The sequence below is a fragment of the Canis lupus genome, chromosome 3 (genome assembly GCF_048164855.1).
Source record: "Canis lupus baileyi chromosome 3, mCanLup2.hap1, whole genome shotgun sequence".
Taxonomy (NCBI): Eukaryota; Metazoa; Chordata; class Mammalia; order Carnivora; family Canidae; genus Canis; species Canis lupus.
Window position 1 is genome coordinate 85,863,732 of NC_132840.1, and position 25,191 is coordinate 85,888,922.

Sequence of the window (25,191 nt, forward strand, 5' to 3'; positions counted from 1 at the left end):
TCCTGAGCCATTCGATCTTTCTCGAGTCGCTGAGATATCACTGGGGGCGCTGGCACTTCTGAGAGTGGGCCTGGCTTCGCCAACGGCAGCCTCTTTGAGTCGTCTTCACTTTTGATGGTCTTCCGTGTTGGCTGAATGTTTTTGGTGCTTAGATCCTTTTGTAAATTTGGAGGATTGTTCACCTCCCGTGATCTCTTCAAATATTATTTCCTGACGTGCATGCTCTCGGGCACTCTCTCACTCTCTCTCGTAAGCTCCTATTGGGCGTGTGTTGGGTCTTCTCAGTCAAAATAGCTATTTTGTACTTTTCATTTCCACATTTCCAGTGAGTTCCTCAGATTTATCTCCCATGTTGGTTATTTTCTCTCCTCCCATTCATTAAGATTTTAAATTCTTCGTGATTTCATTGTTGTATTTCTAAAATCTCTATATTTTAAGGCACCTCTTTTTTTGGAATGTCTTTTTATTTCCTATGTGTTTGAATCCTGATTTTTTTTTTATACTGCATGCTGAACTATGCCACAGTCTCTATTACATTATTTGATTCCTTGAAGTTTGTGGGGGGGCTCTGAGGAGGTGGCTGTTTGCTCACGTGTTTGGTAATGTGGGGTTCTGAGCACAGCTTCAGCAGGGGAATGTGGGAGTGGGAACTCCCGTGTGGCCTGGGGTGAGAGCACTTGGGTTCGCCTCTGCCAGGGGCCCCAGGGGTGATGCATCTGAACCCCAAACCCACGTTCAGCACACTCTGGGAATTACAAACTCCCTGGACAGACAAGAATGTCCAGCCAGAGCCCAGGTCAGGACAGACAAAGTTCCTTACAAGCTTCATGCACATTTTGGAATTGTTTTCCTAATCCAACGTTTGCAGGCCTCCAAGGACTTCCAGTCTTACAGGGACCTGTCAGCCAGTTTCCAGACTCAGTTCCCAACTTCCTGCTAAGACTCAGCCACTCAGGTTGCAACACCCTCCCCCAGCCCCAGGCAGCAGGAGCACCAGCCCCTACCCTCCTCACTCTATTTTAAGTCTTCTCTCTGTTGTTGGTCCTTGGAGAATCCTCTTATTTTCTGCAATCATCATCATCATTAGCAACATCATCATCATGGCTAACATTTATCAGGTCCTTATACTTCATGCAAGCTCTCCTCTAATTGCTTTATATGAATGAACTCATTTAACCCTCATAATAATTCTATGAGGCAGATGCTGTAATTATCCCCATTTTACAGATGATAAAATGATATTTTCCCTTAAAGAACAACTATTCCCCATTGGAAGACAAGGAAGCCCTAAGGATTTAGGTGATAATTCTACAGAAGCAGAAGAGGAGTCAGATCCATGGAGGAAAATGGTATTCCAAGGTTCACCCAGCCAGGTCACATCAGTCAGAGCCAGCCATCCCGAGGTCTTCACTGTTTGTTAGCCCACTGCCCAATTTCCCCACTAAGAGTGTTCCTTTTGTGAAGTTCTGCTTATTTCTTACATTGTAGTCAAGATTTGATTTGCCGAGGAAAATCTGAGAGAATGATTATGGCATCTTTTTCTTGAAGGTTAGCCTGGCCCCTTGTTTCAGATCGCTGTGTGGCAGCAGATTTGCTAGCCGACCCTGGGACTGGGAAGATAGCAAAAGAGATTGTATGCCTCATTTACAAAATTACTATAAGAGTTTGGGTGCTAACTTCTGTCTTCCATGGAGGGTGTTTCTCACAAATACAGATAGATTTATAAAAACGGACAGGATGTGTCTCAGTGAAAGGCGTTAAGGGTGACATGCATGCCCTCCTTTTACGTAAGTTGCTTTGGAAAAAAAATCTGTCTGCTGAACTCTATTGAAGTCAACTAAGCAGCCTTTGGATTATGCTTTGAAATTACAGTTGATGCTCCATCAATGTAGGCTTGAACTATCTGGGACCACAAATATGCAGAATTTGTATAGTTTATACTGTTTTTCTCTTCCTTATGATTTCCTTAATAACATTTTCTTTTCTCTAACTTATTTTATTGTCAGAATACATATAGCCTACAAAATAGGTATGAATAGAGTGTTTATGCATCAGTAAGGCTTCTAGTCAATAGTGGGCTATTAATAGTTAAGTTTTGGGGGAATCAAAAGCTATAGGCAGATTTTCAACTGTTATTATTGAGATTAAAAGCAAGAGGGAATCACAGGCTCTTTCTACTATTTTTCTGTCCTGAAGGCATCTCTCTCTCTCCATTTATGAGGAGGACACCAGGGCATAGGATGGGGCAAAGCAGAAAGGGCAGGACTAAGAGTCCAACTGTCCTTGGGATCTGACAGGTTTGGGGCAGGAGAGAGTAGGATGAGGGCTGAAACAGGAGTGGCCAAGTACCTTCAACTCAGGAGAAAGCTCTCAGCTTTATACGCTGCTTTATGTGCCCGACTAACCATAGTTGGTAGGCATCCAGAGCTCATGAGTAACCTTGCCCTCCCTGGACACGGACCACATGTCAGGAAGGTCATATGATATCACCAATATTCCCCACCTGTGTGGGAAAACCCACAGACCTATCTGCACCAACCCTCTTCTCATCTTCCCCACCTCAAAACTCTGCTCCAAACCAATGACCCCAAGTTCAACTTCCTGCCTTCCTGACTTTGCCCACGTGCTTTCCACCTGAGGTACTCTTCCCTTTGCCTTTAATTTGCCACCCAACCATGTATTCTACCTCCTATGTCATTCATTTCCTTCATAAAATCTGGGATTGAGCTGTTTGCATCTATTCTAAACATCAAAGTTTCCAGCCTGAAGTATAGTACTGGGGACCACAGAGGGAAACACACACACAGGGGGCACCTTTTGGCAATGCTGAAAATGATCTGTACCTTCATTATATGGTGGTTATGCAAGTATATACAATTGTTAAAATTCAATGGCTGGTACACTTAAAATATATGTAGGGTAATGTTTGTAAATTATACCTCCACATAGTGGACCGTGAAAACCCCAATCTCTCATGTTAGACAAGGAGCTCGTCCAGAGCACTGAATCTTCACAGACTCTCTAAGCCTCGTTGAGGAGCAGAAATGGAGCTGGACTATGCGAAAGATGCTGAAGTTAAAAACGCACTTTCCAGGAATAAAGGTTTAAAAGGAGAGTCCTTGAGCACATGCAGTAGCCAAACATTATTCTAGGGCTGGGGCTATGAAAAAAAAAATCTCTGGAAAAAGCTTGCAGTCGAATAGGAAAATAGAAAGTTTCAAGTCAGTGGATAAGTGTTACGGTAGAGGTAAGAGTAGGAAACCATGGAGAAGCACCAAGCCCAGGTGAACGGCACAAAAGGCTTCTTGCAGGAAGTTCATATTGAGCCCTGGAGATCAGGGGAGTCCTCCAGGATCACTGGGGAAAGCAGCAAAGTACTAGCATGTGCCTACGTGTGTGTGCGTTCACAGCTCCTGAAGACCAGGACTCTTGACCACATAAAGCTGGGATACCACATTTGGATTGAGAGCTCATTGAGGAGCTGGGTAATTCCCAGGGTATGTTAACACTTGGCACAAACTCCCACAATGTTCGGTAAGCCGTGGTCCCCTTTACCCAGGACTTTGATTTAATGTTATTTCACTCATTACTTCTGATTGTATTGGTTACCATCTAAGTACTTGTCTTTCTTGGTCAGAGACTCAATGGTTTATTGCAAGTATAAAGAAATGTTTCCCTTTCATTGAAACTTCAGTAACTTCCAAATGACAGGTCTTTATCCAATATCTCAAAGATGATTTGTGTATCTATCGAGATGCATTCTTCCTAAGGATTTCTTCTCTTCTCATTCTATCTTGTCTCCTTAAGAGATCTTCTCGCCCATGGCTTCTGTTATCATCTACAAGTTCAGAACTCTTGAGTTTATATCTCCAGCCAAAATCTCTCTTCTTAGCTCCATTTGACCCAATTGCTTACTGGGTCATAATAATCTTCTTAGCTCTGCAATGGCCCAGTTGTGTACTGGGCCATGATAATAGCAAACACTTACCTAGCACTTACTCTGCTGGGTACCATTCTAAGCACTCTGCATGTGTGAGCTCATTCAGTCTCCGCAGCAGCCTGGAAAGGAAGCTGCAAACATTGTAGAGCATCTTCGTGGGTGCCTTGCAAGCACCCCAAATCCAGCATACCCAAAAGGGATGTCACAATCATTCCCTTGAAACCTGCACCTCATTTTTCCTACATTTCACATTTTATTGAAGGACACCATCTTCTCACCAGGTACTCAAATGTAGAACCTAGAATTCACTCTTAACCTTTTCCATGTTCCATCTATATCAATCATCAAGTTTGCCCTTCCCCCAGCCACATTTTTCTTTTCTTAGAAAAAGTATCATCGTGGGTTAGCTAAGGGTTTTGGCTTTGAAGGCAGACTATTTAGGTTTGAATCCTGGTTCTGACACTTAACAGCTACAAGTCCTTATGGAATTTACTTAAACTTTCTGAGCCTGTCTCAATGTGAGAATTAAATGAGTTAAAACATGTAATGCATTTAGAACAGTGCTTGGAATATAGTAATGGAATATTTCTTCATCTGTCTCAGTTTCCAGTTGGTGGCCAGTATATTACACTGAAAAGAACGAGGCGTTTGGTGACAGACAAACCTGGGATTGTACCCTTTGTTTTGCCACTTACTTTATGTGTGACTTGGTCAAATTGGTTAATTCGCTAAGCCTAGTTTTTTAACCTGTAAAAGGGAGATAATACTACCCACCCACATGGCCATTGTGAGGAATAAATGAGAAACTCTACGTAAAGCCCCTAGCTTCACACTTGGCATATGATAGACACTCAATAAATGTTATTCCCCTTCTCCCCACAATCACTGCAGCTCTACACTCTCATCCACTTCTAAGAAGAAAATAATTAGTTGCCAGGGAAGCATCTAAGCATGGTGGAGGGGAAGGAAAGAGGGAGTAACTCAGCAGATTTGTCAATTTTGCCATGAAGTACAGGTTCAAGATCATGGGCAAGAATTGGGCCACTGACGTGCCCATCTCTCTCACTTTATATCTTTTTTTTTTTAAAGAGTTGACTATACAGTTAGCTTGTAAATTATGACATATATTTTTATGACTTATATTTTAACTGTACACCAATGTTCAATATTCACATTCCTGAAAAATTATATTCTCCAGCTCTTCCTTCCTCTTCACAGCGAGGGCACTGCTGAGTGTCTTTCCATTTCCTAATTTAATGATGTGTCAGCAGGGCCCTTGGGGATAAAGGCCAAGACAAATACAGGACTGTCCTCACCCCATTGGAGGGAAGGCTAGGCAAGATATGGAAGGGATGGAGATAGGACAGCTACATCAGGTGCCAGGTCCAGGACAGAATGAAGATGTAGACCTCTGAATAAAAAATCATTAAGTATTTTAGCTGGGCACAAACAAAACTCAAGGCCTTCTGAGCTTGGGGTCCTGTAGGACTGCACAGGCACGCACCCACAAGGCTGACCCTGGAAGGGAAGACCTCGCTCCCTTTCCCACAGGTCCCTGTGGCCTCCCCTCAGATGCTTGTAAATAGCCAAAACCTTCTTCCTCAACCAGGGCTGTCTTTTCACCCTTCACCCAACCCAAGCATCCAAAGATTACTGAAGAAGCAGAAGCCCCAGCATCACATCTGTTCTCTCCTTCACTGGGATTTTGTGTATTCTTTGAAACCACAATTTATCAGCCACTGCTTCTCCAGTGACTTTCTTCTCCTTTCTTGAAAAAAGCAAAGGTGCTACCAATAAAGATGTGCTATTTTCAAAAGCCAATATTTAGTGAGTGCTTATTTAATTCCACACAAAGAGCTTTTAACATAATTTTCCTATTTAATCTTTAAAGCCTCCAAATCAGTAGATAATGGTACAATTCCATTTTACAGATGAATTTACAGATTTAGAAGGTCAAGTATCTTGTCCAAGGTCATTCAGTGACCAAGCCCAAGGGTTAGAGCCCTGGGCCCTCAAGTTCCAAAGCAAGGGAAGAGTGTTTATAGAGTCTGAAAAGTGTGTAATAAGAGATGCACAAAGCAATCAAGTGGCAAACAACAACAAAAAAGAGAGAGAGAGAGAGAGAAACAAATTATTTCCATCAAGAGGACCGAATACTATTAAGATGTCAGTTTTTCCTAAGAGACTTTCTAGTTTTAAGGCAATTCCAAGGAAACACTAATTATTTTGTTTTGTCTTGTTGGTATAGAATTATGTTCATTTTTAGCCATTGCCAAGAAAACCCCAACAGAGAAAATGAATGGAGGGTGGGGGGAGCTACCTTTTCAGTTTTATTTTATGTTTTTAATTGAGGTATAATTGGCATATAACATTACATCAGTTTTTAGGTGTGCAACATAATTTTAAATTTATATACACTGCAAAATGATCTCCACATCAACTCCAGTTTCCCCCGTCACCATGTAAAGTTTCATCCCATGTGTTACGGTATCACTATTGTCACCATGCTACCTAGTACATCCCCATGACCTCTTTATTTTATGACTGGAAATTTGTACCTCTTGACCCTCTTCTCCCATTTTGTCTAATCCCCACCCATGTTTCTGGAAACCAACAATCTGTTCTCTGTATCTGTTTTGTTTTGTTTGCTTATTTGCTTTGTTTTTTTAGGTTTTGCATATAAGGGAAATCATGTGGTATTTGTCTTTGTCTGACTTACTTCATGTAACGTAACACCCTCAAGGACCATCCATGTTGTTGCACATGGCAAGATTTTATTCCTTTTTATGGCTGAATAGTATTCCATTATATATATATATATATATATATATATATATATACACACACACATACACACACACACACGCACACATACATATACATATATATGTATGTGTATAGTAAGTATAGTATTCATATTATAGCATTATAGTATGTACATAATATTATTCCATTATATTTATGCATATGTGTATATATTTATATATAATGGAATACACACATATATATACACGTACCACATCTTCTTTATTCACATAACCATGGACATTTAGGTTGCTTCTATGTCTTGGCTATAGTGAGCAATTCTTCAATGAACATAAAGGTGCATATATATATATTTTAAAATTAGTGTTTTCATTTTCCTCAGATAAATACACAGAAGTAGAATTACTGGGTTATCTGATAGTTCCATTTTTAAGTCTTTGAGGAGACTCCAAGCTGTTTTCCACAGCTTTGCACCAGGGAAAAGCTGGTACACCAGGTTTTACATTCCCACCAATAATGCTCAAGGGTTCTCTTTGCTCCAAATCCTTCCCAACACTTTGTAATTCCTATTTTTTGTTAATAATAGCCATTCTAAAAGGTATGAGATGATATCTCATTGCAGTTTTGATTCACACTGTCATGATGATTTGCATTGTCCTGGAGATTAGGGATGCTGAGCATCATTTCATGTGCTTTTGGCCATTTGCATATAATCTTTGATAAAATATCTATTCGAGTTCTTTGTCCACATTTAATTTAATTTTTATTGATTGATTTGTTTGTTAGTTTAGCTATCAAGTTGCTTGAGTTCCTTATATATTTTGAATATTGGCCCCTTATTGGATACAGGATTTGCAAATACTTTCTTCCACTCTGTAGGTAGCCTTTTTTATTTTGTTGGTGGTTTCCTTTGCTCTGCAGAAGCTTTTTAGTTTATATTAGCAAACCAAATTCAACAATGCATTAAAATGTTCATGTGCCATGATTAAGTGAGGTTTATTCCAGGGATGCAAGGATAATTCAACATTTGCAAAACTGTCAACATGATATACCACATTCACAAACAGAAGGGTAGAAGTCATATGATCATCTCCACAGGTGCAAAATAATTTATTATTTTCCATATATTTATTTTTTGTTGACAATGCCTTTGGAGTCAGATTAAAAAAATATATTGCCAAGAGTGATGTCAAGAAATTTACCACCTATTTTTTCTTTTAGGAGTTTCATGGTTTCTGGTCTTAATACTCATGTCTAATCCTTCTTGAGTTAATTTTTATGTATGATGTAAAAAAGTGCTCTGGTTTCATTCTTTTTTAGGTGACTGTCCAGTTTTCCCAGCATGATCTATTGAATAGATAGTCCTTTCCCCATTGTATATTCTTGCCTCCTTGGTTGTAGCCTAATCGGTCATATATACACAGGTTTATTTCTGGGCTTTCCATTCTGTTCTATTGCTCTATCTGTTTTTATGTCAATGCCATACTGTTTTGATTCTATGGCTTTGTAACACAGTTTGAAATTAAGAAGTATGATGCCTCCAGCTTTGTTCTTTCTCAAGATTGCTTTGGCTATTCAAGAATTTTGTGGTTCCATCAAAACTAGTTCTAACAGTTTTTTGGTGGATTCTTTACAATTTTCTCTTCATAAAATCATGTAGTTGACACTAAGGGTGGTGGAAGGGGAGGTGGGTGGGGGGTGGGGGAGACTGGGTGACGGGCACTGAGGTGGGCACTTGACGGGATGAGCACTGGGTGTTATTCTATATGTTGACAAACTGAACACCAATAAAAAATAAATTTATATAAAAGAAATCATGTAGTTCACAGATAGTGACAGTTACTTCTTTCTTTCCAAATTCAATGTTTTTATTTCTTTTTCTTGCCTAATTGCTCTGGCTAGGATTTCCAAAACTAAATTAAATAGAAATGCTTAGTGTGTGTATCTTTGTTGTGATCTTAGAAAAAAAAAAGCTTTTGGTTTTTCGCCATTGAGTATGATGTTAGCCATGGGATTGCCATGTACAGCCTTTATTATGTTGAGATATATTCCCTCAATTCCTGCTTCACTGAAAGTTTTCATCATACACGGATGTTGAATTTTGTCAAATTCTTTTTTTGCACCTGTGAAGATAGTTATATGACTTCTACACTTCCATTTGTGAATGTGGTATATCATGTTGACAGATCTGCAAATGTTGAATTATCCTTGCATCCCTGAAATAAATCCCACTTAACCATTGCATATGAACATTTTAATGCATAGTTGAATTTGGTTTGCAAATATTTTGTTGAGGATTTATGCATCTATGTTCCTTTGCATTGGCCTATCATTTTTTTCTTCTTTTGTGGTGTCCTTGTCTGGTTTTGGTATCAGGATACCACTAACCTCATAAAATGAGTTTGGAAGCATTTCCTCCTCTTCAACTTTTTTGGGAGAGAGAGCATTAGGTATTAAATATTAAATTCTCTAAATATTGAATGTTTGGTAAAATTCACCAGTGAAGCCATCTGGTTCTGAAATTTTATTTGTTGGGATGTTTTAATTACTGATTAAAACTCTCTCTGGTAATAAGTATACTTAGATTTTTATTTCTTCATGACCCTGTTTTGAAAGATTGTGCGTTTCTAGGAGTTTATTCATTTCTCCTGGGTTGTCCAGTTTGTTGGCATGTAAGTATTCAAAGTAGTCTCTTACAATCCTTTGTGGGTATTTTTTGGTATCAGTTATAATTTCCCCTCTTTTATTCCTGATTTTATGTACTTGAACCATCTTTGTTTTTTTTTTCTTATTGAGTCTAGCTAAAGATTTATTAGTTTTGTTTATCTTTCAAAGAATCAGCTTTAAGTTTCATTGATCTTTTCTGCTGTTTTTTTAGTCTTATTTCCTCTCTGATCTTTATTGTTTCCTTCCTTCTACTAACTTTGAGGCTTCATTTTCTCTCTTCTTTTTCTAGTCCTTTTAGGTGTAAAGTTAGATTGTTTGAGATTTTTTCCTGTTTCTTGGAGTAGGCCTGTTTTGCTATGAACTTCCCTCTTAGAACTACCTTTGCTACATACCAAAGATTTTAGTATGTTGTGTTTTCATTTTCATTTTGTCTCCAGATATTTTCTGTTTTCTCCTTTGATTTCATGTTGACCCCTTTGTTATTCAGTAGCATGTTGTTCAGTCTCCACATATTTGTGATTTCTCCAGTGTGTGTGTGTGTGTGTGTGTGTGTGTGTGTGTGTGTGAGAGAGAGAGAGAGAGAGAGAGAGAGAGAGAGAGAGAGATTCCCTGCTTCATACCACTGTAGCCTGAAAGGATGCTTATATGATTTCAGTCTTCTTATATTTATTAATATTTATTTTGTGGCCTAACACATGATCTATCAAGAAAATGTTTCATGTACACTTGAGAAGCATTTGTATTCTTCTGGGTTTGGATAGAATGTTCTCTCTATATTTATGTCAAGTCCATCTGGTCTAATGTTTTGTTTAAGGTTGATGTTTCATTATTCATTTTCTTTCTAGATGAACTATATTTTGATGTATGCTGGGTATTAATATCTCCTATTATTATTGTATTGCTATCCATTTTTCCCTTTATGTCTCTTAATATTTGCTTTATACATTTAGTGCTTCTATGTAGGGTGCATAAATATTTACAAATGTTGTATCTTCTTGCTGGATTGACCCCTTTATCATTATGCAATGCTTATCTTCAGCTCTTGTTACAGTCTTTGTTTATCACATTTATGTCACATCTATAATGCGAATGTTGTTCTAATTGATGTTGTCCCACACGTCCCTCAAGCTAGCTTCACTTTTTACAATTTTTTTTTTTCTTTTTTCTGCTCTGTTTGGGTGAATTCCACTGCTCTGTAGTCCAGGTCACTGTGCTTTATCTAGTCTGCTATGGAAACTTCCAGTGTATTTTTCATTTCAGTTATTATATTCTCCAGCTCTGTGACTTTTGTTTGGTACTTTCTTATATTTTCTATCCCTTTGTTGATGTTCTTTCTATGTTAATTCATTCTTCTCCTGAGATTGGTGAGCATCTTTATGGCCATTACTGTGGACTCTTTATCAGATAAAGTACTTACTTCTGTTTCATTCCATTTTCTTCCCCTCCCCCAGAGTTTTACCTTGTTCTTTCACTTAGACATATTCCTCTGTTTTCTCATTTTGCTTGATCTTCAGTGTTTGTTTTTATATATTAGGTAAAAGAGTTATCCATTCTTGAAGGAGTGGTCACAGGAAGACTGGGGGTGTGTTTCAGTCTGTTCTCTGTGCAGTTTCCTGGGGCTGGTAGCCTGCCAAGAATGATCTCTGATTGTTTCAATTTCATGGGACCCAGAAACAAAATAGTCACCCCTCCAGCCACCAGAGCTAGATGTTCTAGGGGAATCCCTGTGTGGACTACCTGACCTGCCAGCTTTGGCAGTTCCATGAGGAGTGACGGGGCAGGGCAAGCCTGCTTACCAGGTTTAGCAGGCCAGGGCCATGGGAGACCACATCGTTCTGCCTATTTGAAGTAATTTGAAAAAAACTATAGTAATTTAAATTGTGGGGCTCTGGCATAAGAATCAATAGATTGATATATGTAACATAATTGAATGCCCAGCAGTATTCTTACGAAATATTAAAAAATTTGCATGAATATGACAAATTCAGAAATCAGTTAGGTAAGAAAGGTGTATTCAATAAATAGTGTAGATTTTTCTAATAGTGAAAAATCTATATAAATCCCAACTCCAAAATAAATTATAATTAGACTACAGAGCAGCAAGTCAAATATAAAATCATTAAAACTGGAAGTGAATGTAAGTAAATCTACTTGGATTTAACTAGATAAAGAAGATCTGTCTATGTGCAAGTACAATGACATAATAAGGGAGGAAAGACTAATAAATTTGGTAACATTAAAATTAAATATTTCTGTATGTCAAACAAAAATGTACAAGCAAACAATTAAAGTGGGCAAATATTTTTAACAATACAGCAATCTTGATGTCTTTACTACGTAATGAACTTCAAAAGTCAATAAGAAAAACATAAATATTTCAATAGCAAAATAAGCAAAGACTGAAAAGCTAGTTAAAATATGTTAATGATCAAGAAATATAACAAAAACATCTAATCGCTTTTCATCAAAGAAATTCAAATTAATTATAGCTTAGATGTGCTTTTTTTGCCTCACAAATTGGCAAGGGTTAGAAAAATGTTAACTCTCTATCTTAGCAGTGGGTATGCTCATATACTACTGTTAAAGATCTAAGCCAAAAAGCAGTTTGGCTGTATGCAACAAAGGTATTAAAAAACTATTCCACTTTACTTGGTGTTCCCATTTACAGGATTATATCCTAGGGTGGTTAAAATATAACTAATAAAAGGTTTTTATGAAAGGCTATTTTTTGCAGTTCTATAAAACAACAAAATAGTGGAAACAACCTAACTGCCGAGCTTTAGAAGAATGGTTATATACAGTAAATATGATGAAAACTATGAAGTCACATGTTTCATTTATTCATAAAAAAAATCTACTGAGACTGTGTATGCTTTAGAAATGGCTCTAAACCCTGGGAATCTATCAGTGAGCCAAACAACAAAACCCCTGCCCTTGGGAACTTACATTTCTGTGGAGAGAAAATAGATAAAAAGCATAACATAAATAAATTATAGCCAAAGCTGGAAGATGGTAAGTGCTAAGAAGAAAAATACAGATGAGTAAGTGATGAGGAGTGACAAAGATTGAAGTAGATTATTGCAGTTGGCCTCACTTTGAAGGTATTATTTGAACAAACAAATGAAGGTAATGATCGAGTAAGCTTTGTGGACATCTCTGGGGGTTGGGGGTGGGGGGTAAGAGGATTCCATAGATGGAAAAGAGATTGCAAAGGCTATGAAATGGAAGCTTGTCTAGTGTTTTTGAGAACAATAAGGAAGCCAGTGTGGAGCAATTGGGAGGATGAGAGGCAATGAAGGCAGAGGTAAGGCAGGGAGGAGGAAAGAAAGGTACTTACATAAGAGCAGGGTTCTGTAGGCCGCTGTAGAGACTTCTGATTTTAATCTAGGTGAATGGAAATCTATTGGCAATTTATGAGCAGAATACTGGCATGAAATAACATGTCTCAGAGGATTACTCCTTCTTCTCTATTATATTTAGACTTCAGAGGAGCCAGAGCACAAACAGGAAGACTATGTTCAATAAACCAAGAAAGGGATGGTGGTCAAAGCAGTAGAGGCAGTAAGATAGAAGTGGTACTTATTTTGAAAGAAAATACAGTAGGATTTCCTAAAGGACCAGTTGACAGCTGTAAATGAAAGACAGAAGTCAAGTTGTTCTAACGGTTTTTGGCCCTAGCATCTGGAAAAATGTCATTGTCATTAACACTGATGGGAAATGTTGGTTAGGGAAGACCAGTGGTCACTGTTAAACATGTCAACTTTGAGATGTCTGTTAACCATTCAAGTAGAGTAGTTGAACACACAGTGGTTACATGATTCTGCAGTTCAAGGTAGAAGTCTCTCAGGATTGACACATTTGGGAGTCATCAGCACGTACATTATATTTGAAACCATAAATCTGGATGAGCTCACAAAACAGTACGTAGAAACAAAGGAGCAGCTACCCAAAGTGTGAGCCTCAGTAATTCAACCATCGAGAGAGTAGCAGAGGCACAGGAACTGGGAAGGGGGATTAAGACGGGGTAGTCCTTGGGATAGAAGGAAAAAGTTAAAAAAAAAAAAGAAATAGGAGAGTATGGTATCCTAAAGGTTAAAGGAAAAAAGTATACTACAAAGAAAAAATAATCATTAATGTGAAATGCTGCTATGTCCAGTGTAGTGAGGACTCAATTTTGGAGGCCATGTGGAGGTCCTTAGTGATCTGGACAAGAACAGTGTGAATGTTCCTCATTCACACAAATGAAGGGGCAAGGAGAAAGTAGGAGAGGCAAAGAGAGAGTAGGAGAGGAAGGCAATTGGAGACAGGAAGTCTGAACTAACCCATCACTGGTGCACAGAGGCCATCTCCTTTCACTAACTCAGAGACAATTTCCAGCTCTTTCTCTTGTAATCATCAGACGGCTCCTTTTCCTGGATGACTCCTATCAACATACAACTATTCTACAATGACTCCTATCTATTTCCAAAAAGTACTTAATGACATAGGAAAATGCTCAGGATGTCTTGTTGAGTGGAGCACGTAACACCATACTCAGTGTGATGCCGCCATCTACCCAAACATAAGATTCGGCCTATTTTCCTTAATCCACTAATCTAGAGGTTCTCAAACTGTAATCCCCATACCAGCAGCATCCACAGCATTGAGGAAGTGATAAGAAATGCAGATTTTATGGCCCCACTCCAGACTCAATGAATCTGAAATTCTGGAGGCAGGGCCAGCCCCTGAGACTTATAAGACTTCCAGGCTATACTGACGCCTCTTTAGGACAGTATAAGGCTAGGAATTTAGTCTGTCTTTGTATGGGAAAACAAGAATGTCATGCTGCACCCTGGGTATATAATTATAAAGAAATGGAAATTTTTAGAGCAACAAAATAGAAAATAGTTGAGCACATGTTCTAAATATAAACTACACAATGCCATACATGCAAGGAAAAGAGAGAGAGAGAAAAGATAACAATCCGGCTAAGCACAAAAGGGTATTGTTGCCACTTAACTGTGATAAAGTTCTGTTTCTAACCATTTACTTTATTGTCCTCCTCCTATCTACATGGTTCAGCCTAGCCTGTCTCAACTTAGCCTCAGCTATTAAGTGAAGTCCAAATGTTAAATGCCTCATTAACACTTCCTGCCACCAGGAGCAATTGTGTCTGGAGTGATTTTTTTTTTTTAACTTCCTAGGCCCAATTCATTATTTTCTATCTTTTAGAGAACTAGTCTCTGAAAAAACTTTTCTCTCTTTCTGAGCATTTTTTTTTTTTTCTCCCTGGGAAAATGCCTGCTACAGGCAGACAACCATATCCACTTCTCCTTTAGCTTCCAGGTCTTACTCAGGCCCGCTCCTCTCATTGTGGAATGAACTAAAATGTGCCGCATTATGGAAGAAGAAATCGGCACCATTAGGAGTAGCATCGATGTAAGGCCTATGGCTTATATCTGCATAGAGCACTGCCCTTCCAGAGTGCACTCTTGTCCACTGTCACCCCGTGATGGCCGTGACACGTTTGACACCACATTGCTCTTGTCGTTCTGCAGATATGGCAATAGGCCAACTTCCCCAGCCTTTGCCATTTCCCGTGGTCGGGACACCAGGCAGAGTGGGCTGAGTGGTGCTTCTTCACTTGATTTATGATCATTGACATTTACTGTATCAGGGTCTTTAATTTTACAAGCTGAAGCAGTACTAGAACCACACCTGCTTTGTAAATGTTTTTAATGATAAAAGAAAGAAGTGAGATCCTTTTATATATGAAATCATGCCAGGTGCCTCAGGAAAATTCACAATGAATGCTAGTTTCTAAGAACCAGAGGCATAAGACAGGTAAAGGGATAGTCATGAGATATGTGGGAATTAACTAGGGAATAGGCCACCCTCCCAAACCAACATGGGATTCTATTTCTCTCTCACCTGACATTTCAGAAGTAAGTAGACTAAGGCCACACAGTTGCTCTGTCATCTCCAACCGTTGGTCTCCACCATTGTTCCAGTTTTCACCAATTCCCAGTTAGTAAAGAGGAAAAAAAAATTAGGGCAAACAGTGCACTCCTCTTTTGTTTATATATAATTGGCTCAAACTTAGTCACATGACCATAGCTACTGTAGGAAGACAGAGAAATGTAGTCTGTAGGCATATAGCTGAGGCCCAGCTAAAATAGGAAATAGGAAGGTGTAGTTTCTTTTTCTTTTTTATTGAAGTATAATAGAACATTATATTAGCATAAATATTAGATTAGCTTCAGATGTAAAACATAATAATTGGACATTTGTATATGTTGCAAAATGATCACCATGATGTCTAGTGACTTCTTGTTGCCACAGAAGGTTAATATAAAATTAATGGGGCACCTGGGTGGCTCAGTGGTTGAGCATCTGCCTTTGGCTCAGGTCGAGGCCTCGGGGTCCCAGAATTAAGTCCTGCATCAGGCTCCCCACAGGGAGCCTGCTTCTCCCTCTGCCTGTGTCTCTGCCTCTCTCTCTGTGTCTCTCATGAATAAATAAAAATAAATAAATATTTAATATAAAATTACTGACTATATTCCCCATGCTGTACCTTACATCTCTATGACTTAATATTTTACAACTGGAAGTTTGTACTTTCTGATCCTCCTTACTCATTTCACCCTCCCTTAACTCCCCTAATCACCCTCCCTCTCACCACCAATCTTCACTGTACCTATGAATCTAGGTTTTATTTTGTTTTCTTTATTTGTTTTGTTTCTCAGATTCCACATATAACTGAAACAATGTGGGTTTTGTCTTATTTCTGAACTATTTCACTTAGCATAGTGAAATGCTATGTGAAAGCATAGGTGCATAGGTGCATTCTGTTGCAAAGAGCAAGATTTCATTATTTTTTATGGCCAAGTAGTATTCCAAGTATCAATGAGTACTTAGATTGTCTTCATATCTTGGCTGTTATAAATAATGCTGCAATGAATATAGAGATGCATATATCTTTTTGAATTTGTGTTTTTCTTCTCTTCAGATAGATACCTAGGAATGGAATTGCTGAATCCTATGGTAGATTTATTTATTTATTTATTTATTTATTTATTTATTTATTTGAGGGACCTCTATACTATTTTCCACAGTGCCTGCACCAATTTACATCCCCACCAACAATGCCTGAGGGTTTCCTTCTTCCACATCCTTGCCGACATTTGTTATTTCTTAGCTTTTAAAAAATAGCCAATCTGACAGGTGTAAGATGATACCTCATTGTGGTTTTGATTTGCATCTCCCTGATGATTAGTGATGTTGAGCATCTTTTCATCTGCCTGTTGGCCATCTGTACATCTTCTTTGGAAGACGTGTCTATTCAGAGGAAATGTCTATTCAGATCCTCTGCCCATTTTTTAATTGGATTATCTGGAGGGTTTTTTGTAATTGAGTTGTACGGATTCTTTACATATTTTGGATACTAACCTTTTTTCGGATATGTGATTTGCACCTATCAACATATCAAAACTGATTTCCGGCACTGAAAGAAAGAAAAGATTTTTAGAGGCTGCATTAGCTTTCTACAGCGGCCATGACAAATTACCACAAACTGGGTGGCTTAACACAACAGAAATTTATTTTCTTACAGTTCTGGGGGCTGAAAAACTAAAATAAAGGTGCTGAGAGTCTTGGTTTCTTCTGGAGATTTTGAGGAGGCCTCTGTTCCTACCTTCCTGCTACCTTCTGGTGGTTGCCAGTGATCTTTTTTATTCCTTGGCTGATGCACATATGCACGTATCTGCTTCTGTCTTCAGATGGTACTCTCTTCTCTAGTGTGTCTCTTGAAATTCCTCTCCTTTCCTATATGAGGATACCAGTCATTGGGTGTAGGGATAGGTTCTAATCCAGTATGACCAAAGACCTGGGTTTGTGAAGAGGCTGTTTTCTTCTGAAACCCTAGGTTTCGAGATGACCATCTTCCTGCTGTGTGCTCATGGCCTTTCCTCTATGAGCATGCCCCTAGTATCTCTGCGTGTCTCTAAATCTCCTTTTCTCATTAGGATACCATCAGATTGCATTTTGGTCCAGTCTAACAACCTCATTTTAATTTCATCACCTCTTTATAGGCCCTATCTCTAAATGAAGTCACACTCTGAGGTCCTAGGGGTTAGGACTTCAACATATGGATTTCGTAGAAAGGCAATAAAGACATAACACCATGCCTTCATTTAATTTCTTCTGAAAAGGCCCTGTATCCAAATAATGTCACATAAACAAGTATTTGGGGTTAGGACTTGAACATAACACAATTCACCTCACCACAGAAGCTATTAGAAGTACCCTGCATATCATGCCGGCACTGGATGCAATTTTGTTTACAGAACAGATTCACAGGGAAAGAGGTAATGCAAAGAGGAAGGCTGTCACAGCTAAGTTCCTCACGTAGTAAATGCAGCAAAATTTCCCCAAAGCAAGTCAGTTTGCAGAGTTCAGGAAAAACCTAGATCGAAGGTGAATAGGACGAACAGATGGGAAGATTTATTTTAGCATTTCAGGCTATTTCCTCCACCAATCACTATTTGCTATTTTTAACTGCTTTATGAGGTATAATTGATATGCAATAAACTGTACATATTTAAGCTTGACAATTAATCATTTTTAATGTATCTGTTCACTTGTGAATTTTGTTGAGGTCTGGTCACCATATACCCTCCTTCCTGTTATCTCCCTCCCCACAGATGCAACCACGATCTTTCTGTCCCATAAATTAATTTGCATTTTCTAGAGTTTTATATATTTGGTTTCACCTAGTACATATTACCTTTTGTCTGACTTTCACTCAACATAATTATTTTGAGATTCTATGCATGTTGCATTTATCAGTAGTTTATTCTTTTTGAGTGTTGAGTAGTATTTCATTGTAAGAATAAACAAGACTTTGTATGGCCAATGGTTTTATTTCTCTTGAGAAAATAAGTAGGAATAGAATTGCTCAATTATATAATAAGTGTATGGTTAGCTATTTATGAAATAATTAGAATGATTAGATGAGTATAAACACATCCTAATGAGGAGGTAGTGGTATCTCATTGTGGTTTTTAGTCCTCAATGACTAATAAAGCTCAGCATCTTTTTGTGTGCTTATTTACTAATTGTATATGTCCTTTGGTATTACGGCTGTTCAAATCTGTTGCCAATTTTTATTGGGTTGCTTTGTTTCTTATTTTTGAATTTGGAAGTTCTTTATATATTCTGGATCTAAGTTCTTTAGCTGATATATGATTTGAAATATTGTTCCCCAGTCTGTGGCTTATCTTTTCATTTTCCCAACAGTGCCCTTAAAAGAGGAGAAATTTTAAATTTTACTGAAGCCCAATGTATCATTTTATTCTTTTATAGATTGTGTTCTGGTATCACATCTCAGAAATCATTACCCAACCCAAGGTCAGAAAGGTTTTTTCTTATGCTTTTTTTTAAAGAAGATTTTACATTTAGGTCTTTGATCCATTTTGAGTTATTTTTGTATATGGTGCACAGAACGGATTGAATTTTGTTTGAAAGCTATAGATATCTTATTGTTTCAGCACTGTTTGTAGAAAAGATTGTATCTTTTCTCCATTGAGTTGTCTTAGCACTTTTGTGGAAAAAAAAAAAAAAACACCAAAAACAAAAAAGGCAGCTTTTATAACTGTGGGTCAATTTCTGGACTCTGTTTTGTTCCATTGATCTATTTTTCTGTCCTTTTGCTAATACTACACTGTTTTGTTTTCTGTAACTGTGACAAGTCTCCAAATCAGATGATGTTAAGCCTCCAACTTCGCTTTCCTCAAAATTGTTTTGGTTATTTGGTGTACTTTGTATTACCATGTGGATTTTAAAATCAGTTTGTCAATTACTACTAAAAAAAAACTAGCAATATTTGGGTTGGGATTGTATTAAGTCTATGGATTAATTCTAAGAAAATTGCCACCTCAAAAATAATGTCCGTGACTGACATAGTATTTGTTTCTATTTATCTAGGTCTTCTTTAATTTATTTCAGTTATGTTTTGTAATCCTTAGGGTACAGGTCTTGGATATCCATTGCCAGATTTAGCCCTAAGTATTTAAATTGTCAATGCTTTTCTGAATGGTGTTATCTTTTTTATTTAAATTTCAGATCACTTATTGATAGTATATGGAAACTCAATTGATTTTGCATAGAGTATTTCGCCTTGCAACATTTCTACACTCATTAGTTACAATAGCTTTTTTTATAGATTTCATCAGATATTCTATAATGGCAATTACATCATCTGCAAATAGGTTTTACTTCTCCCTTTTCAATTTTGGTGCCTTTTATTTTTTGTTCTTGCCTTATTGCATTGGGTAGAACCTCCAGTACAAAGTTGAAGGGAAATCATGGAAAGACACATCCTTGTCTTTGATTTTACAAGGGAAACATGTTTCCTTTTATTTTAATATATTCTAAAAGCTATCAGTTTTTCACAGATGCTCTTTATTAGATTGAGGAAGTTTTCCTAATTAGTTGATATTTTTACCCTTTAATCAGGAATGGGTATTAGACTTTGTCAAGTGCTTTTCTTCTTATTTGTTGGGATAATTATGCTTTTCTTATTTTAGCTTATTAATATCATGAGTTACATTGATTTGACTTTTTAAAATCTCAAACTAAACTTGTTTTCCTAGGATAAAACTTGCAGGGGATCCCTGGGTGGTGCAGCGGTTTGGCGCCTGCCTTTGGCTCAGGGCGCGATCCTGGAGATCTGGGATCGAATCCCATGTCGGGCTCCCGGTGCATGGAGCCTGCTTCTCCCTCTGCCTGTGTCTCTGCCTCTCTCTCTCTTTCTCTCTCTCTCTCTCTCTCTCTCTCTGTGCGACTATCATTAAAAAAAAAAAACTTGCACAGCCCTGATATATCCATTTTAAATATTGTTGAATTTAACTTACTAAAATGCTGTCTAGAAGATTTGTGTATGTGTTCTAGAAGATTTGTGTATGTGTTCATGAGGGGTATCATTCCATCGTTTGCGTTTGTTTTAATCCTTTTACAATTTTGGTGTCAGGATAATTCTGGACACATGGGATGGATTGGGAATTTTCCCCTTCACTTTAATTTTCTGGAAGAGTTTCTGTATAATTAATATTATTTCTTCCTTAAATGTTTGATGAAATTCACCAATGAAGACATTTTGGCTTACATGGTTTTTGGTGGGAGAGTTTTTGTCTACGAATTCAATTTCTTTTGGATTTTACTTTTAAGATTTGTCAGGTGACATCAGTGCATTGTTTAATGGCAGACCCCCTACTGAGGCAAGGTGTTTATGAGTACTAGACTCAATGCCTCAAGAATCTTAGTTTTTCACATCTGGCTGATAGGAATAGACACAATACCTGACCCTTTATGAGTGCTGAATACTGTTCCCTCCAATCTTCTGCATGATTCTTTCCCCAGACTTTGATAGTTTCACCCTCACATGCACTAACTACTCTGCTGAATATGCAAAGGAACTCTCTACAAATCTCTGGGGTTCTCTCTCTGGGCAGGTATTCTCCTCCCTGATATTCTGTTCTGAGAACTCTGCTTTCATTTCCCAGATCTCTTAGCTGGTCAATTTAGGGAGTCCTCTAGGCTTTGCCTGATTACCCTCCTTGCACTATGCCTGGGATCTCTCTGCAGGCAGTCAGCTAGGACGATTGCAGGGCTAAACTCATTTGGTTTTCCATCTCTCTGGGGTCACTATTTTTCAGTGTCTGATGTTCAGTGTCTTGAAAACCACTGCCCCCTATGTTTTGTTCTTCTTGCTCGAGTTACTGTTGTTTCAGATAGGAGGGTAATCTGCTGCCTGTTACTCCATCTCGGCCAGAAGCAGAAGTCAGCTGTCTGCTTTTGAAGCTAGGGGAAACCATGCAGTGTTGCCCAGGAAAGGCAGCTGTTTGGCTGTGCCAGCTACATAATGTTGGAGAGAACATTCAGGGAGAAGGGAGCTCCTAATAACCCATAGCAGTGAAACTGCAAAGGTCACATGGAGGATGCTCATAACAGAAGCATGAGAACCCATAGACTTGCAGGCTTAATATGGTAGAGAGGACACTGCCTCGAGAGGGCCAAGACAGAGAAATAATAAGTTTCTGAATGGTCCTTGGAGGGCTGTAGGAACTTGACAACAAGCCATTTAATGCCTGTGATTCCAAGCTAAACATGCTACTTATTTACTAAGTGTGGAGGCATTTATGGAGGCCAAAGGGACCCTGTTTATTTTAAGCATCCTGTTGTGCTCCATCAATACTAATGGAGGCTGAGGAGCCAAGTCATCACGCGTTACATCCACTGGGAAATTCACTCTCCAAGATCTAAGTGGAAAAGTAACAACAGCCTCAACTTTAGGAGACACTCATAAGGGGACAAGTTGCGAATGATTAGAAATTACTGTATTCTGAGCATGCCCAGATTGTGGACTGCCTTTTTTTTTTCTCTGTAAGATGTCATTCCTACACGATGTTCATGCTCACCTTGAGTATATTTTTGCTGTAAGTTATCTTAAACTCCTTCATGGAAGGAAACATAGGCCCTCTCCCAGGTATTCAGTGGGTGCTTCCTTAGAACAGAGAAACATGATATTATGATTCAAAAAAGGAAACGACCAAAAAAAAAATAAATAAAGGAGATGACCCATGCAGGCTACAGATGCTACTGCTTCAGTTGACATTTTTTTAGAAGACAGTTGAGAAGTTGCCCATTATTGTACGTCTACATTATGCCGAGCAGTGTGCCAGGTGCTTGACAGTTATTGCTTTGAATTCTCACAAGCAAGTATGACAACATTATCTCAGCTTTATGGAGAAACAAGTGGAGACTCAGAGAGGCCACACACCTTGTTAGATTCAGTGTGTCTAACTTCGAATATCAAGCCATTTGTTTCTGCTGCCTCAGGAATGCTTAGCTTTGGTCAGATCTATATTAATTTATTCTGCAAGGTACTTCTGGAAACAGAAATCTCTTAGGCTTTGGGACCAGACAATATAATATTTGTAAGGCTGGCTCCACCCCCTCCCCCAAATAATTCATACATTCAACAGATACTGGAGATTATTAAAGGGGTGGAGAAAATAGACCAGACTGAACTTTTATTTGGTAAAACTGGCAGCCTAGTGAGGGTGGTAATATGCGGATTCAAATTCAGGTTAGCCTAACATCTGTTCTTCAACTCTTTCTGCAATGTTGTCCTGCGTAGCTAATAAAATTTAGCACCATCTTGACCACCATGAAGCTAATACACTACTTTGATTTCAGATTATATTATAATGTTTTATTATGAAATAGGCGACCAGAAATCATGCCCCATCTCCACTGCTTACTGTCTGAGAGATCTTGGAGACATTATGTATGTACCCTGTCTTTGCCTCAACATCTTATGTATAAAATGGGAGCGATAAGAAGAACTTACCTTATACTGGGTTTTGTGAGATTTAAATGAGCAGCACACTAGGGCAAATGCTTAGTCCACTGCAAGTACTTAAATAATCATTGTTACCATCTTTTACCTCCCAGTTTGTACACAGAAATACTTCCCTCTTTAGTTATGGAGGATGTTTTTCTTTCCTATTTAAAAATCAGGACACTATAAATCAATGATTTTAAAAGTAGAAAGAACAATAGAAAATATCTTTTAAAGTACATACTGTTGTTACCCTCTGAAAAAAAATCCTTTTGCCCAATTAGGATAAGTGACCCTGAGAAACCAGAACAACCCAGCTAATTAACAGCAGAATTATTACTAGATCTCAGGAGACTGCAGGATTTATTTTTCCTTTGTACCTATCTTTCTCAAATTTCATCTGGGAGCAAAGAGACAGAATAGACTCCTCATTCCTCTATTTAGGGGTTGGGTGGTCTTGGGTAAATTACCTAAACTTTCTGAGACTTAGTTTTCCCATCTATTATATAAAGATATTATAATACTAATCGCTTTTAGTATTTTGAGATCAATAAAATGAAATAATGTTTATAATAGACAGAGCACATTATAGGTACTCAATAAATATTATTTATGGGTAGTGGCTAAGAGCACCGGCTTCGGAGTCAAATATGCCTGAATATGAATCCCTCCTCCATCTACCAAGTTGGAAATTACTCAACTTCCTTACCCCTCCTCTCAGTCTCTTAACCTGTACAGTAGGAATTGCATTGTCTCTCTCTCTTAGGGTTGTCGTGAACTAAAGAAAATAATAATTGCAAAGCATTAAGCACAATGCCTGGCATACAGTCAATGTTCAATACAAAATAACAGATGCGAGTATAATTATAATTACTCTCATTATTATTTTTTCAATCATCTGGCCTCCATTGTGTCAATATCATTATGTGCTTAAATAATGTCCTCCAAGTTTCTAGACATGCACACCAGCTCTCTGAATGTAGGTATTCTGGATCTCTAGCCTGTCGTCTTTTCCCTCACAAACTACAACCAGTAAGAGTGAATCGTTTGGTATGAAAGTGACAGGAACACCTATTACTTACTGCCAAAAGGAAAACTTTGGTGAGGTTCCCTTGGCACTTTTTACTATAGGGTAAGATTCCAAGGTCATTCTCCAAGACATTTATAATTGGATCCACGTTTTAATTTAGAAACATACAGAGTTCAAAATCTTGGCTAACCCTGACAGAGAGTGAAGGAGAAAGATGAGATAACGTATCGATGAAAATAAATATGCTGATGTTTTATCTTTTACTTTCTAATAGATTCTACAGGTGAGGATTACAGTGACGATCACAGTAAATGCCTGACTCATTTGGTTTAGCATCCGCAAACTCAGAGGGAGCTTCAGGGCCACTAGAGAGTGGTAGGGTCACAACTAGAGTCAATAGGTCCCGAATAAGAACATTGCAAGCCCATCAGAACTATTTTTCTTCCCTGTGGTTTGCTGGTCTGAGGTACCAGCTTTTCTTTATCTATTGTTGGTATCACACAATCACAATGTCTATAATGTGCATCTTTATTTTCTATTTTTTTCACTGAGGAATGAAGACCCAGAAAGGTTAAGTGAAATGTCTGAAATCTCCCAGTTGGTTATCAGAGAGGAAAGGCCAGATTCCAACTGCTTGATCATAACTTACATTATTACTATCCTAACATCCCAGTAGTTAGCATTTATTACTATTTTCTCACTTTTCAGAACAGGAACCCCTCTGCCCAGAGAGGCTAAGTGACATACCACCCAGGGTCACATAGCTATTTAATGGCAGATCTGAAACTGGCATCTAGTTCTACTGGTCCTCAACTTGTAATTCTTTCCATCATAAAAAAAAAAAAAATGGAGATACCAGGGTGCCTGGGTGGCTCAGTTGGTTAAGCCTCCTAACTCTTGATCTCAGCTCAGGTCTTGATCTCAGGGTCATGAGTTCAAGCCCCATGTTGGGCTCCATGCTGTGTGTGGAGCATACTTAAAAATAAAATAAAAAATAAATTTTAAAAACTGGAGATATCAAAATCCTCCTTTCAAAGTGTCCTCTGAAAATTATAAAGCATTATCTTTTGCCATTCATATCATCCAGTGGTGTTTTAAGCTTGCTTGCCATGGCAACCATCAAAATATTAAGCTCCTCAAAGCAGGATTGGAAAGGCAACTGCAGCTTTGCTATTGTTTGTGGTGATGGATGGAATCATGCAGAGCCAAGAATCACTTACCACTGATCCTCTTCCACTCAAGTGATGTAGATCACATAACTGCTGGATTGGGATTCAGTCTTCTCCTTGATGGTTCTGCTGTATGGTATCTCTGCCATGTTAAACATATAGGTATACAGGCATAAACAAATACAGGGATAAGCAGGGTAAGTCATAGAAGACAATTCCCACACTTCCCTCCTTCCTT

The 25,191-nt window shown here is 38.3% G+C and overlaps 1 protein-coding gene and 1 long non-coding RNA gene across 3 annotated transcripts in view; one reads left to right on the plus strand and one right to left on the minus strand.

Annotated features, from left to right (window-relative positions):
• Positions 1 to 25,191, plus strand: part of NTM (neurotrimin) — a 941,158-nt gene that overhangs the window by 320,609 nt on the left and 595,358 nt on the right. The window lies entirely within an intron of this gene.
• On the minus strand, positions 17,002 to 25,144 carry LOC140625694 (uncharacterized). The gene is made up of 3 exons (XR_012025028.1): positions 25,005 to 25,144; positions 21,829 to 21,914; positions 17,002 to 17,816 (listed from the first exon to the last, which is right to left on the minus strand). It is a non-coding gene; the product is annotated as an uncharacterized lncRNA (long non-coding RNA).